The following is a 13,268-nucleotide window of genomic DNA, read 5'->3' as shown; positions in this document are numbered from 1 at the left end:
ATAGTAAAGGACAAATTACTATACAAAAATAAATGATGTAAATGTAAATGTAAACAATGTTTTAGCAGGAATTGAGAAAGAAATTAGCAAAAATTGCAAAGGGAGCAGAGTGGTGTGCAGTTGAGTGTGAGTGTGTGTGCGTGTGTGTGTGTGTGTGTGTGTGTGTGTGTGTGTGTGTGTGTGTGTGTGTGATACCTCTCTACTTTTGCATTCAATTGCCCTAAAAAATAAAATAGAGTTATAGAAATGTAGAGCACAGAAACAGGCCCTTTGGCCCATTCCATCCATGCTGACTGTGATGCCTATCTATGATAATCCCATTTGTCTGTATTCGGCTAATATCCTGCTAAGCCTTTTCTATCAAAGTATCTGTGTAAACATCTTTTAAACATTGTACTTGTATCTCCCTCCAGCATCTCTTCTGGCAACTCATTCCAGATATTTACCACCCTGCATGTGAAAATCTAAACAATCAGATCTCACTTAAATTTCTTCCCTCTCATCTTAAACCTGTTGTGAACTCCCTTGTCCTGGGATACTGACTATCTATCCCTTATAATTTCATAAACCTCTGTAACATCACCCCTGGGCCTTTAACATTCCAGTGAGAATAAAGACAGCCAATCCAATTTCCTCTTGTAACTACAGCCTTCCATTCCAAGCAGTGCCTTGGTGAAACTTGTCTGTACTGTCTTTTTTTGCTTCTGGTAGAGTGGTGAGCAGAACTGTGCACAGTTCTCTAAGTATGGGCTAGCCAATGATTTGTATAGCTGCAACAATAGCATTCTATGAGCTTTTCTTTTTACTTGCAGTACATGCACTCCAGCCTTCTGTGAATCATGCACCACGTCAACCAGGTACCTTTGCATTTCAGAGCAAATTAGATAATATAATTGTCCTGTCACATCTGCTACATTATGTTCTGATCTTTGCGCACTCAGTAAACCTATGTATTTTCCTTATAAGTAAATTAAATTCATAATTGACTTTCCTACTGTTTTGGGGCCAAAAAAAAGATATTATCTGATGACATTACAGACCTTGATTAGATTTTATTAAATAGTGGTATCAACGAATATTAAGCAATAGTTGGGAAGTGTTGAGATAAAAATGGTCAAGAGAAAATCAAATCCAAAAATGTATATGCCACCGTTGACCAGAAATGCCTATGAAACAGAGGAAGTTATTTATCAGTACGCTGGTGTTTAAAAAATAAATAATATGCATTGCTTCTGTGCATTTAATGGCATCAACCCTACACAACACAGTTCACAGGCAATGAAGCACCTCTGAAGAGTATTCACTGTTACAATGCAGAAAATCCAACTTGGTCACAGTAAACTCACACAGCGTAGTGCAGCAATGATTTGCTTTAAATAATTTAATTGGGGAAGCAAAACTGGCTTGCTGCAGGAGTAGTAATTCCTCTGATCCTCTTCAAAGTAAAGCCATGGTCAAATAAAGTGCCATCAACATTGCGATAATCCTTTAGGAAGGTAAATGTGATGTTAACACTCATTTTGAGAGGACTAGAATATAAAATCTAGTCAGCTATCTAGTTACCATTATGAAACTCATCTGGGTGAGAGCAAATCAGAAGCCATGGTTACTGCAGAGGCCTGTGCCAGGCTGCAGAATAGTGATGCTGCTTTAGATTGGGACAGCTCTCAGGGAAGTAAGCACTGTGCTTTCCCACTCCATCAGGAAGGTGAAATGGGAGCATTCTCAGGGACATGAGGCAGGGATTTCAGATGATTATGTACCGTAAGTCTACTCTGCATGTCAGTGACTAGGATGCTTCACTCCCGGTTTGATGTGCAGAACAAAGTGCTGGTGAGGAAGGAACCACTCCCTCCCAAGGGAGCAGACACTCCGTCTGGCTGAAGCTAAGGTGAGCAAGCCCCAGGCCATAGACAACCCACACAAAGCTATGAGGCCCAATAATATACCAGGTCAGGTTCTGAAAGCCTGCACAGCCCAGCTGATGGAGGTGCTGACAGATATACTCAACATCCCTCTGGAACCATTTGTTGTCCCTTCGGTTTTCAAGGCGGCAACCATCATTCCAGTGCCAAAAGCAGTGACAGTAACCTGTTTAAATGACTAATGTCCGGTGGCATTAACATCAACCATTATGAGATGCTTTGAGTGGCTGGCCATGGAGCACATTAAAGCCTTTCTCCAGGCTACACTGGACCCTTTCCAGTTCACTCATCGCTCAAATCAATCCACTGATAATGCCCTCCACTCTGTCCTGTCCTACCTGGAAAATAGGGTCTCATATGCCAGGTTGCTGTTTATAGACTTCATTTTGGCATTCAACACCATCATAGCCCAGAAAATGGTGAGGAAACTGTCCTCGCTGGGTCTCAACTCCTCCCTCTGCAATTGGATACTGAACTTCTTAATAGCAGGGCCACAGTCAGTCCGTGTGGGCAGCAACGTATCTAGTATCACGTATTAGGCTGAGCAGTGGCGCTCCCCAGGGCTGAGTGCTAAGCCCGCTGCTGTTCACACTGCTGATGCATGACTGTGTCACAGGATCCAGCTCAAACTGTGTCATCAGGTTTGCAGTTGACACAACAGTGGCTGGCCTTTTTGAGAGCAATGACAAGACGGAGTACAGAGAGGAAGCAGAGCAGCTGCTGGATTGGTGTGAGATGAACAACCTGAGCCTGAATGTGGAGAAGACAAAGGAAATCATTGTGGGCTTCACGAAGGTGCAGTCAAACCATCCCTCTCTGTAAATACTTGGCCCCTCCGTGGGGAGAGTTAAGAGCACCAAGTTCCTGGGAGTTCACATCACAGGTGGCCTCACCTGGTCACCTCCCCGAACAGGAAGGCACAACAGCATCTCCACTTCCTAAGAAGATTGAGGCAAGCAAGAATTCCCCACCCCGTGTCCCCCCCCCCCCCATCTTAACTGTGTTTTACAGGAGCATCATTGAGAGCATCTTGACAAATTGCATCTTCACCTGGTATGGGAGCAGTTGAGCATTGGACCAGAAATCCCTACAAAGGACTGTGAAAACAGCTGAGAGGATCATAGGGGTCTCCATACCATCCATCGGGGACATTTATCAGCAGATCTATATACTTAGGATCTTTAGTATTATTAAGGATCCCACTCACCCATCCAGCATCCTCTTTGACTTTCTTCCCTCAAGCAGGAGAGTGCGATGCATAGAAACAAGAATGGTCAGGATGAGAAACAGTTTCTTTCCCCAGGCCATTAGGCTTCTGAACTCCTGGCCACAATGTATTTGAAGTGTCACTGGTTAATCTGTTCCATGCCTTACAATATTTAATATTAATGCACTTTAGTTTGTTATTTATGTGTGATTCATCTGTAGATTTCATCCTTACCTTCATAAATTATCTCATTCCTATATACTGTACATTATATGGTGATATATGTTATATACACATATGTAGTTAAAAGACAATAAGCTGTACTTGACTTGAAAAGTATGGGTGTAATGTTGAGGCTTTATAAAGCATTGGTCAGACCACACTTGGAGTATTGTGAGCAGTTCTGAGCCCCTTATCTAAGGAAAGATGTGTTGGCATTGGAAGGGTCCAGATGAGATTCACAAGAATGATTCCAGGGATGAAAAGGTTAACAGATGAGGAGCTTTTGGTGCCTCTAGGTCTGTACTCACTGGAGTTTAGAAAAATGAGAGATCTCATTGAAACCTATCGAACATTGAAAGGCCTAGATAGAGTGAATGTGGAGAGGATGTTTCTACAGTGCGGAGTCTAGGACACAAGAGCACAGCCTTTGAACAGAGGGGTGTCCATTTAGAACAGAGATGAGGAGGAATTCCTTTAGCCAGAGAGTAGTGAATCTGTGGAATTCATTGCCACAGATGGCTGTGGAAGCCAAATCACTGGGTATATTTAATGCAAAGGTTAATAGGTTCTTGATTAGTAAGGACATCAAAGGTTACAGGGAGAGGACAGGAGAAGGACAATAAATCAACCATGATGGAACAGCGGAGCAGGCTCGATAGGCCGATTGTCTTAATTTTGCCCCTATGTCTTATGATCTTAAGATCTTATTAGATTTATAGTGGGACTTAACAGATGATGAATGTTTGGTGTTTCTGAGCCTGTGCTCAATGGAGTTTAGAAAGATGGGGGACAGGAGGGGTTCTCACCGAAACCTGCCACAAATACTGACAAGCCTGGATAGAGTGGATGTGGAGAAAATGTTCCTATTAGTAGGAGAGTCTAGAATCTGAGGGCACACTCAGAATAAAGGGACATACCTTTAAAATGGAAATGAGGAGGGATTTCTTCAATCAGAGGGTGGTTAATCTGTGAAATTTGTTGCCACGGACAGCTGTGTAGGCAAAGTCACTGGGTGTATTTAAAGATAAGATTGATATGCTCTCTACTGGTTGAGGGTCAAAGGCTGTAGGGAGAAAGCAAGAGAATGGGGTTGGAAAAAAAAATCTGCCATGATTGAGTAGTGAAGCGGATTCGTTTGACCAGTTGGCCTTATTCTGCTCTGGGGTCTTATTGCCTTATAATCTTGAGGGGAATGAACACGAAGTTGAGATATGACAGTGAGACTCGCGGTCTAGGAGGCAGGCATTCTTCTGTACCCAGTTTCATTACTGGATGGAAGTGGACAATCAATGTTTCAGATCAAGACCCTTCATCAGACTCAAAATATCCACTGTCCATTTCCCTCAGGAGATGCTGCTTGACCTGCTCAGTTTCTCCAGCCGTTTGTTTTTTGACTCCAGTTTCCAGCACTGCCTTTAGTGTGCTCATTCAACAAAAAGTACATTCCTTTTGAATAAAAAAAAGTTTACAGAAAGATATAAATAATGCATTAATTATATTAAAAATTAATATAGGGATTAAGATAACATAGAGTTATCTCAAACCCTTGACTGATGGAAGATGTCCAGTGATTTCAGGTGCATTTGAAGACATTCAAGTAGATCATATTTGTAGGCCAGTTTACAATTTTGAAATAATTGTCCCTGATCTGTTATGAATTGTGCAGTTTGAAGGCAGTTTTTGCACATATCATTGAAAGTCATATACTTACCACTGCCATGTTTTGTTGGTAAGATAAGATGCGGTAGACATGGTTTAAGCTGGCAAAAGCCTTTTATTCTAGTTTCTTTTATTGATGAGTTAAATAACCTCCTAAGCCAAAAGTAAGATTAATTTCAGTTGATTAAAAACATGCTATCCGCTACTATATACCATTCACAGGGTCTCGACTTGAAATGTTGACAGTTTCTTTCCTCCAGTAGATGCCGCTTGACCCACTGAGTTTTACCAGCAGATTGTTTGATGCTCCAGAATCTGATGCTCTAGCATCTATCATACTTTGTACCTCCAATGTAATCAACAAGTTTAATTGACAGTGGAATTGCCCAGTCATTTCCTCTCTGCAAGCATTCATAAACGGGACGTACTGGGAAGAGGCAGTGCTAATGGGAGGTTAGTTCAGGGGTTGTCTGAGGATACAGTGCGATTACATTATTAGCTTTATAGCTAGAGTGACTCACTTCAAAAGCAGGTGTAAAGCTCTTTAGGAAATCCTGAAGTCATGAAGGGTGATATAGAAATCTGGGACTTTGTTCAATTGCAGGCCATACCCACCTCTTTTCACGTCCATAATCTGGGTTTATACTGTCTGCTGGTGTGAATTCTCCCTCAAGCTGTTGACTTGATAGGAGCTCCATGGTGAAGTTTGTACCCTGCTTCCTTTCAGATACCAGACTGTCTCCACAGATGCAATCCAGATGAAATGGACAGTTAACCCAAAACTTTAACTGTCCACTTCCCTCCACAGGTGCGACCAGACACACTGAGCTCCTCCTGCTTTTTTTATGTGGCTCCTTAAAAATCTCTGTCAGGGTCATGGTTCGTTGACTAGGGTTGAGTACAGGGAGTTGCATTTTGCAATAAATCTGCTTCATCTGTTTGGTGAGTGGTTAAAGATGACCCCAGGAGTCTAAAATGTTTCATTTCCCAAATAATATCTTCACACTGATAGAAACTGACAATTTCTTAACGCTGCAGTTTAGCAAGATATTATGTTAATCACTCAAAATGTGTAACAAGTTAATACAAGATAAATTGAATCATACTTCAAACTTATGTTGCCAATACAACCACCCCAAAGACACTAATTCAACATGCCTCCAGGTTATCTATTACACAGCATTTAAACTGGTAATACCACGGATAATGACTTCATCATTTTGACTCCAGCTTAATAAGTTTACAAAGAATTTTGCCGTTGTAGATTTATCATTCTTTTTACTATATTTATTGCTATATAAGATATTAACTTCTGTGCTTAGTAAGAATTCAAATGTCCCAAGCCCCCAATTTATTCCTGCAACTTATCAGCAACTTGTTAACTCTTCTGGGTTAAAAACTGTCAGAAAGTCACATATGCTTGGCACGACAGATCAAAAGCGTCCTCCAAGTGCAATGAGCTATTTCCAGATGCCTTTGCTTTGCCAGGTAGGCCAATGGGGCTACAGCAAAGCTCACAAGTGAGTGATCAATGCCTCATAATAGATAGGCGCTCATATATATATCCTGAAATTCCTCTTCTTCGCAAACATCCACAAAAACTGAGGAATGCCTCAAAGAATGAATGACAGTTAAATGTTAGAACCCCAAAGCCCCCCCAACTCCTCCCCCACGCATAAGCAACAGCAAAGCAAAGACCCCACCCACCAGCAAAAAAAGCATCAGCATCCCCCATCGAGCACTCAAGCGTGCAGCAAAGCATCAATAAAACACAGACTTGCAGTACCCCAAAGACTACTTGTTCACCCAGTAATTCGACATACCACAGGCTCTCTCTCTCTCCCTAATAAGGGAAAAAGAGGTGTCCCTGTTTCACAGCAAGAGGGGAGGTATAACAAACAACTCGCTGATTTATAGCGTTAAAAGTCTGTTGCATTGTTTCTTCTGAGCTCTGTGCCCAAAGGTCTCTGGGTACACAGCCGGCAGCCAGCTCACTGCTTTTGATCTTCCATCTCCCACAACACATCAGGCGATGGCAGCAACAACCTCGAATCAGCCCGCCTCCAGAGCCACAAAAATCCGGCACCCTGCTAGTCTTCCAGGCCGTATCCTTGGCATATCGAGCAGCGGCCGGTCGTGATGCCCCAAGACCGGGTCCCATTTCCGCAAAGAACCAAATTCAGCATGTAACTCCAGCTCAGGGTCTTCAAAAGAACCTTAAAAAGGGAAAAAAAAGAGATATCAAAGATAGAAATAGAGCTGTTTCCAAAGTTGCAAGCAAAGGAGTGGCCGTTAGATGCCATCGTCCTCCTCAGCTCCACCCACAAAGTCAAAACCCAATCTGAGTTGATGGGACCCTTTCTTAATGAAGTGTGAATGCCAGATGCAAAGTGCTGGAGTTTGAGATATGCCTTCAAAATCAATGTTTGATTTTTTTTTCAGCTTTTACCTATGACTTGGTGGGTGCAAGTCCTCATAAATGCCCAATTTATGCACAGCCCGTATACACGAATGGAAGCTTAGGAGACCAACAGGAGGGAACTGACATCATGGAAGGGCTGCAGGCATCTCCTATCAGGTGGGAATTCGGCTTGTGGCCACATTTCCCACTTCCAAACTTTCTGCATTATCAGCAGTTCACAGAAATGGAATGCAGATGTAAACTGGGGACCAACTGGGTTTGGCAGAAAAATGGCCACCTTTGATCATTTTTTTAAAATGTTTCACTCAACAGCTGCAGCATCTTTCAATCTGTATAAAGAACAACACTTTATTCTTCCACTATGTCCTGGTCTTTTTCCTGAAATGGCCAACCCCTGTTCACCCACCCTTTCATTCTCCAAGTCTTTTCCATTGCAATGCCACTGGCCCTGTTTCTATTTGTGCTTTGCGGTCTTGTATCCTCTCCCCTAACCTAACAACAGTCCAGTAAATTACTGTACATTTCAATTAACATAAAGAGCAACTTTCTCTCAACTTTCCTTCTTTTTAATTTGTGTTTTCCCTCTCTCTCTTTTCTTCCTTCCTTGATGCATCATCAACTAAAATTAAAATTATCATCATGTGCATTCCAGTTTTTTTGCTGGATTAATAAAATGTTACATCTCCTCTAGTTTGGTGCTGCTCATTTAGCCACAATATCTGTACCAATATCTATGACAATATAATTCCTGTCATCTTAGAACTTTGGTGGATGAAGTTCACAGTAGGTGAAATGGCAACTCCAGTCAGTGCCCATATTCGTGGCGCTGGTGTCTCTGGTAGTTAGTGGCAGTCAAGAGCTCCTTGTACTCATCGTGAAAGTGAGAAGCAGTAAAACCAGAGTGAGAGACACAGGGTTAGATTAGGTTAGAAGACTTTTCTTTATGCAAAAGCTGTTTAGAATACGGAGTTGCCTCTCTTAACCCATAGAAACAAAGAGAATGAATTATTTTGAATTCTAATTTGGAAGCATTTCATTTGAACTGTTATGATGCCATGGAAGGGAACTCTAAATTAAGTTCCCCTTTTAAGTACTGAACCTTGTTTATTCATTTAACTTCCTCCTCTACATTTTGTCCTCAATCCGCTTTCAAGTAGGCAGAGGTGCATTGAAGAGGCAGAAGAAAGGGTTATAAAGGTGATGTGCGTGTAAAAGGTCTCTGAGAAACTGGGTGCATGGATGTTAATATTTAATATCAGTGGTTTTGGTTTTGGCTTCATCTCAGGATTTACTTCCTGTCATATGATGTTTCACTTCATATTTGTCAGGAGTGAAAGATGAGAAGCTGCCTTTAAATTTAACAGGAAAGGATATTTTTTGTTGCGATTGAAATGCAAAATCTATCACTGAAGGAATTGGGATTGATTGGTTGCGAGGTTAATGGAGGCTGTAAATGTCCCTCAGAGCTAGCCAAAAGGTATAATCCCGAGCAATTGATGAAAATGTGCAGAGAATGAAAACATGGGATTAATATACAATGGGTGGTTTATAGTCAGTATGGACTCATTGGGCTAAAGGGCCTGAATCCCTCTGATTCTACGACTCTAAGAGCACAAAGCATTTAATGTAAATCTAGCCATGCACCTCCATGTAAATGGACACTCACAGACAGGGGATCGAGGGCACCCAGCAGAACTCCCTTCCCAACAGCTCCATGGGACCAGGCTCATCATTTGGGAAGTAACTTCACCACCTGCTTCTCATGAACAATTATGGAACAACTATAAACACTGGTTCACCAGTAATATCTACATCCAGCAAGTGAAAAAAAAATGGAAGGATGCAACTACAAGATACTAGTATGGAGCAACTTTAGGATGTGTGGAATATCTAATAATTTCAGTAATGATAAAATATCTGAATGAAATTAAATGCTTCCTGCAGGTAATGGTGCTCAGAAATGGTATCTAGCATTTAGTTCAGTGGCTCTAACCATGAAGTTTTCAAAGTCATCGGCTGAAGACTTGCTGTAATTTATCATAAGTCCCCTTCAGCAGAATTTCTCTGAGCAGGTCAAATGATTGACAGGCCTGTCACCCAATCGGACTGAAGACAGAGGTTTATAGACTCTAAACTGGAAAGAAGAAGTTGGATTTAAATGTAGGGACAGCATAATTCGCATATATACAATAAGTTTCAGAGAGAGAGTGACCAAAGAGGTAGAAAAGAGTTAGTTACAGGGAAAGCCCAGTGCAAGTATTAACAATTATTACTTGTTTAAAACCTCAATATTAATGAAGTAGCAATGGCTTGGGACTGGTATTCAGAAAAAATTATTTCTTAATTGGCGAGGCTGTTTGGCTGTAATAATCATTTCACACATGGCTAAAGGCTTGTTTCCTTCCAATACTAGAGCAGCAACCATTCTGTAGTCTTTATTGGGCAGCAAGTGAGATTACAGGGTCATGGTGTCATACAACCAAGAAACAGGCATCCAGCCCATGAGATCTGTGTCAACAACGATGTCATTCCCAATTTCCAGCACACAGCCCATAGCTTTCCATGTCATGGGTTTCAAGTGCTCATCCAAATACTTGCGAGATTACTTGTCTCCACAGGATATGCTGCAACTGTCTTTGTCAAACAATTGTTTTGTCAAATATCTAAATGACACTGGTGTTATTGCTGGTTTATTATTGTCACATGTAGCAAGATACAGTAAAACGTTTTTGACTGTGTGCCATCCAGACAGATCGTTCCATAGATGAGTACATGGGTAGCACAAAAGGAAAAGTGAAGGCAGAACACAGTGTTACAGTTACAGCGAAAGTCTAATGCAAATAAATAAATAAATAAAGTGCAATGGTCACTATGAAGTAAGCTGGGAGTCAAAATTCACTTTTAGACTATGAAATGTCCATCCACGAGTCTGGCAACAGCATCATCGAAGCAATCTGTGAGCCTGGGGTACATCCTTTCAAGCTCTTGTATCTTCTGCCAGATGAGAGAGGGGCAAGAGAGAACGAACAGGGTGGGGGGGGGTGGTCCTTGATTGTAATGTGAAAAATGAAAATTCTCTTTCTCAAATTCCCTGTATTTCATCTACTGTATGTGTTATCATAAACCTGTATCCTCTGCCTGTAGACACCTCTCCAGTAGGGCAAGGTTTCTCACAGTCTACCACATTTATGCCCAATCATTATTTTGTATACCTCAGTCAGGTTCCCAATCAGCCTGCTCCATTGCAAAGAAAATAAACCCAACCCACCCCATTTCTCCTCAGAGCTGGAACATTCTAATCCTGGTGCACCCAGTCAATCTTCCCTGCCCTCTCCTCAATTCAGTCAGATCGTACCTTTGGCATGGTGACCAGAACAGTACACAATATTCCATCTGCAGCCTAATTAATGTTTTATATCACTGAACTATAACCTTACCATTATAGTACATACATAGTAGTCTATTTTAGTGGCTATAGTATATATTTTATGTCCCAGTTAATGACAGCAATTATCTCTCCTTAGCTACCTCCTTAATCAAGAAAGTACAATAGCATCTCCACTTCCAGAGGAGATTGAAGTGAGTGAGTCTTTCCCACCCCCCACCCCCACCCATTCTAAACAATTTTTGCAGAAGCAACACTGAGAGTGTCCTGACCAGCTGCATCATCATCTAGAACTGCAAGGCAAAGCCAAAACCAAAACTACTGATACTAAATACCTGTAGCAACAAATTCCATAGACACACCTTCCTCCTGATGCAGCTCCTCCTTGGCTCTATTCTGAATAGACATCCCTTTATCCTGAGACTGTGCTCTCAGATTGTGGATTCTCCTACGAATGGAAACACCCTCTCCATGTCCACTCTATCCAGGCCTTTCACTATTCAATAGGCTTCAAGGAACTCCACTGAGTAAAAGCCCAAAGACATCAAACACTCCTCAAATGTTAAGCCTTTCATTGCAGGGATCATTTTTGTAAACCTCCTCTGAACACTCTCCAAGGCTAGAACATCTTTCCTTAAATACAGGAAGAAAGTTGCTCCTGATATTCCAAACACGGTTTAACCAATGCCTTAAAAGCCTCGACAGTTCATCCTTTCTTTCATATTCTAGTTCTCTCTCCTTTTAGTCCCCCAAAAATGCATCACCTCATATTTTTCTCAGTTACATTCCACTCTCCACCTTACCCTCTGCTCCTTGCTGCCACGGGGAGGGTGAAGAAGCCTGAAGACCCCCACTCAGAAGATTCAGAAGCAGCTTCTTCCCCTCCACCACAGGATTTCTGAACAGTCCATGAATCAATGAACACTACCTCACCCTTTTGCACTATTTACTTATTTTTGTAATTTATAGGAAGTTTGTTTTTGCACTGTACTGCTGCCACACAAATTTCATGCCATATAAGTCAGTGGCAATATATCTGATTCTGATAAATACCATTTGACAGATAAAGACTTACCTCCTCACTATCAACAACTTCACCAAAGTGATGACAGGAACAGTTGATTGACAAGGACCCCTATGGAGGACTTTGGTGCCCCTGATAGTGACACGTATATTTCTGCACTGAAGGCTGCAGTCTGATTAACCCTGTGATAACAGATCAGTCAGTGGTTCCACGTCACCCACTGGCTCACTGATAACTGTGTGAACAACATCATGAACTGGCTACTGACAGCCACGCAAACAGTGTTACCCACTGGCCACACAACAATATACGCTGACCACTTTTTAACTGCTTAAAAATGTCTTTGATCTAAAGGGTGTTCAATAAGTTTAAAATAAAATATGCAGTGCCGTTTAAATCGGATTGTTTCAGAAAGATGTGCCTATGGGTCTGCCCATCCCTAAGAGTTTATGTTTAAGATAGATGGGGTGGGGAGGTTGAGGGGAGGGAGAGTGCGTGAGTGCAGTTGTCCACCAGATGGCAGAGATTCAGACTAATCCTGAATAATGGCACACATTACCTCTTAGACACTCTGTGAAACACAGAGGCAGGAAGGACTGGACCCAAGACCTGTGTGAGCAATTAGCATCCTTCCTTCTAATACCAGCCTGTCCTATATAAAGGTCAGTGGTGGGTTAAAATGGCAAGTATTTGTTGGGGCAAAGTTGAAGTAAGTGTGGAAGTTGCCTCTCTCTTTGCTTCTTTGTTAAATGCCTCCCCATGAGATGTTGACTAGTCCTGAAATGTAAACAGTTACCCAGATTCCTGAGAGTTACTTGACCACAGCCTAAAGCACCAGACTCTGTATTGTCATTATCACTTCTGTGCAGTACTGAGGGAGTGCTGCTCTTTGCATGATACATTTGACTGTGGCTTCATCTTAAAAGAGCACACCCATGTTTTCAAGAAGAGTAAATGAGCGATCCTAGTGACACGATCATGGTAACCTATCACCACTGACCCACTGACCTATCCCTGGTGACCTATCGTCACTGACCCACTGACCTATCCCTAGTGACCTATTATCACTGGCCCATTGACCTATCCCTGGTGACCTATCACCACTGACCCACTGACCTATCCCTGGTGACCTATCACCAGTGATCCATTGACCTATCCCTGGTGACCTATCACCACTGACCCACTGACCTATCCCTGGTGACCTCTCATCAGTGACCTTTCCTGCTGATCTATCCCCAGCACTTGAATCACCAAGGCATAGGAAGCGACAGACCACATGCTGATAAATAGGATAAATGTCGATGTAGTCACATCAGACTGCATTTGAATACTGCGCACAATGTTGTGCCCCGTATCAGAGGAGAGATGTTCCGGCCCCGGAGAGGGTCCAGGGGAGGTTTGCATGATTGATTCCAGAAATTAAA

Source organism: Mobula hypostoma, chromosome 1, assembly GCF_963921235.1.
Source record: "Mobula hypostoma chromosome 1, sMobHyp1.1, whole genome shotgun sequence".
NCBI lineage: Eukaryota > Metazoa > Chordata > Chondrichthyes > Myliobatiformes > Myliobatidae > Mobula > Mobula hypostoma.
Note: the sequence above shows the minus strand (reverse complement) of the source record.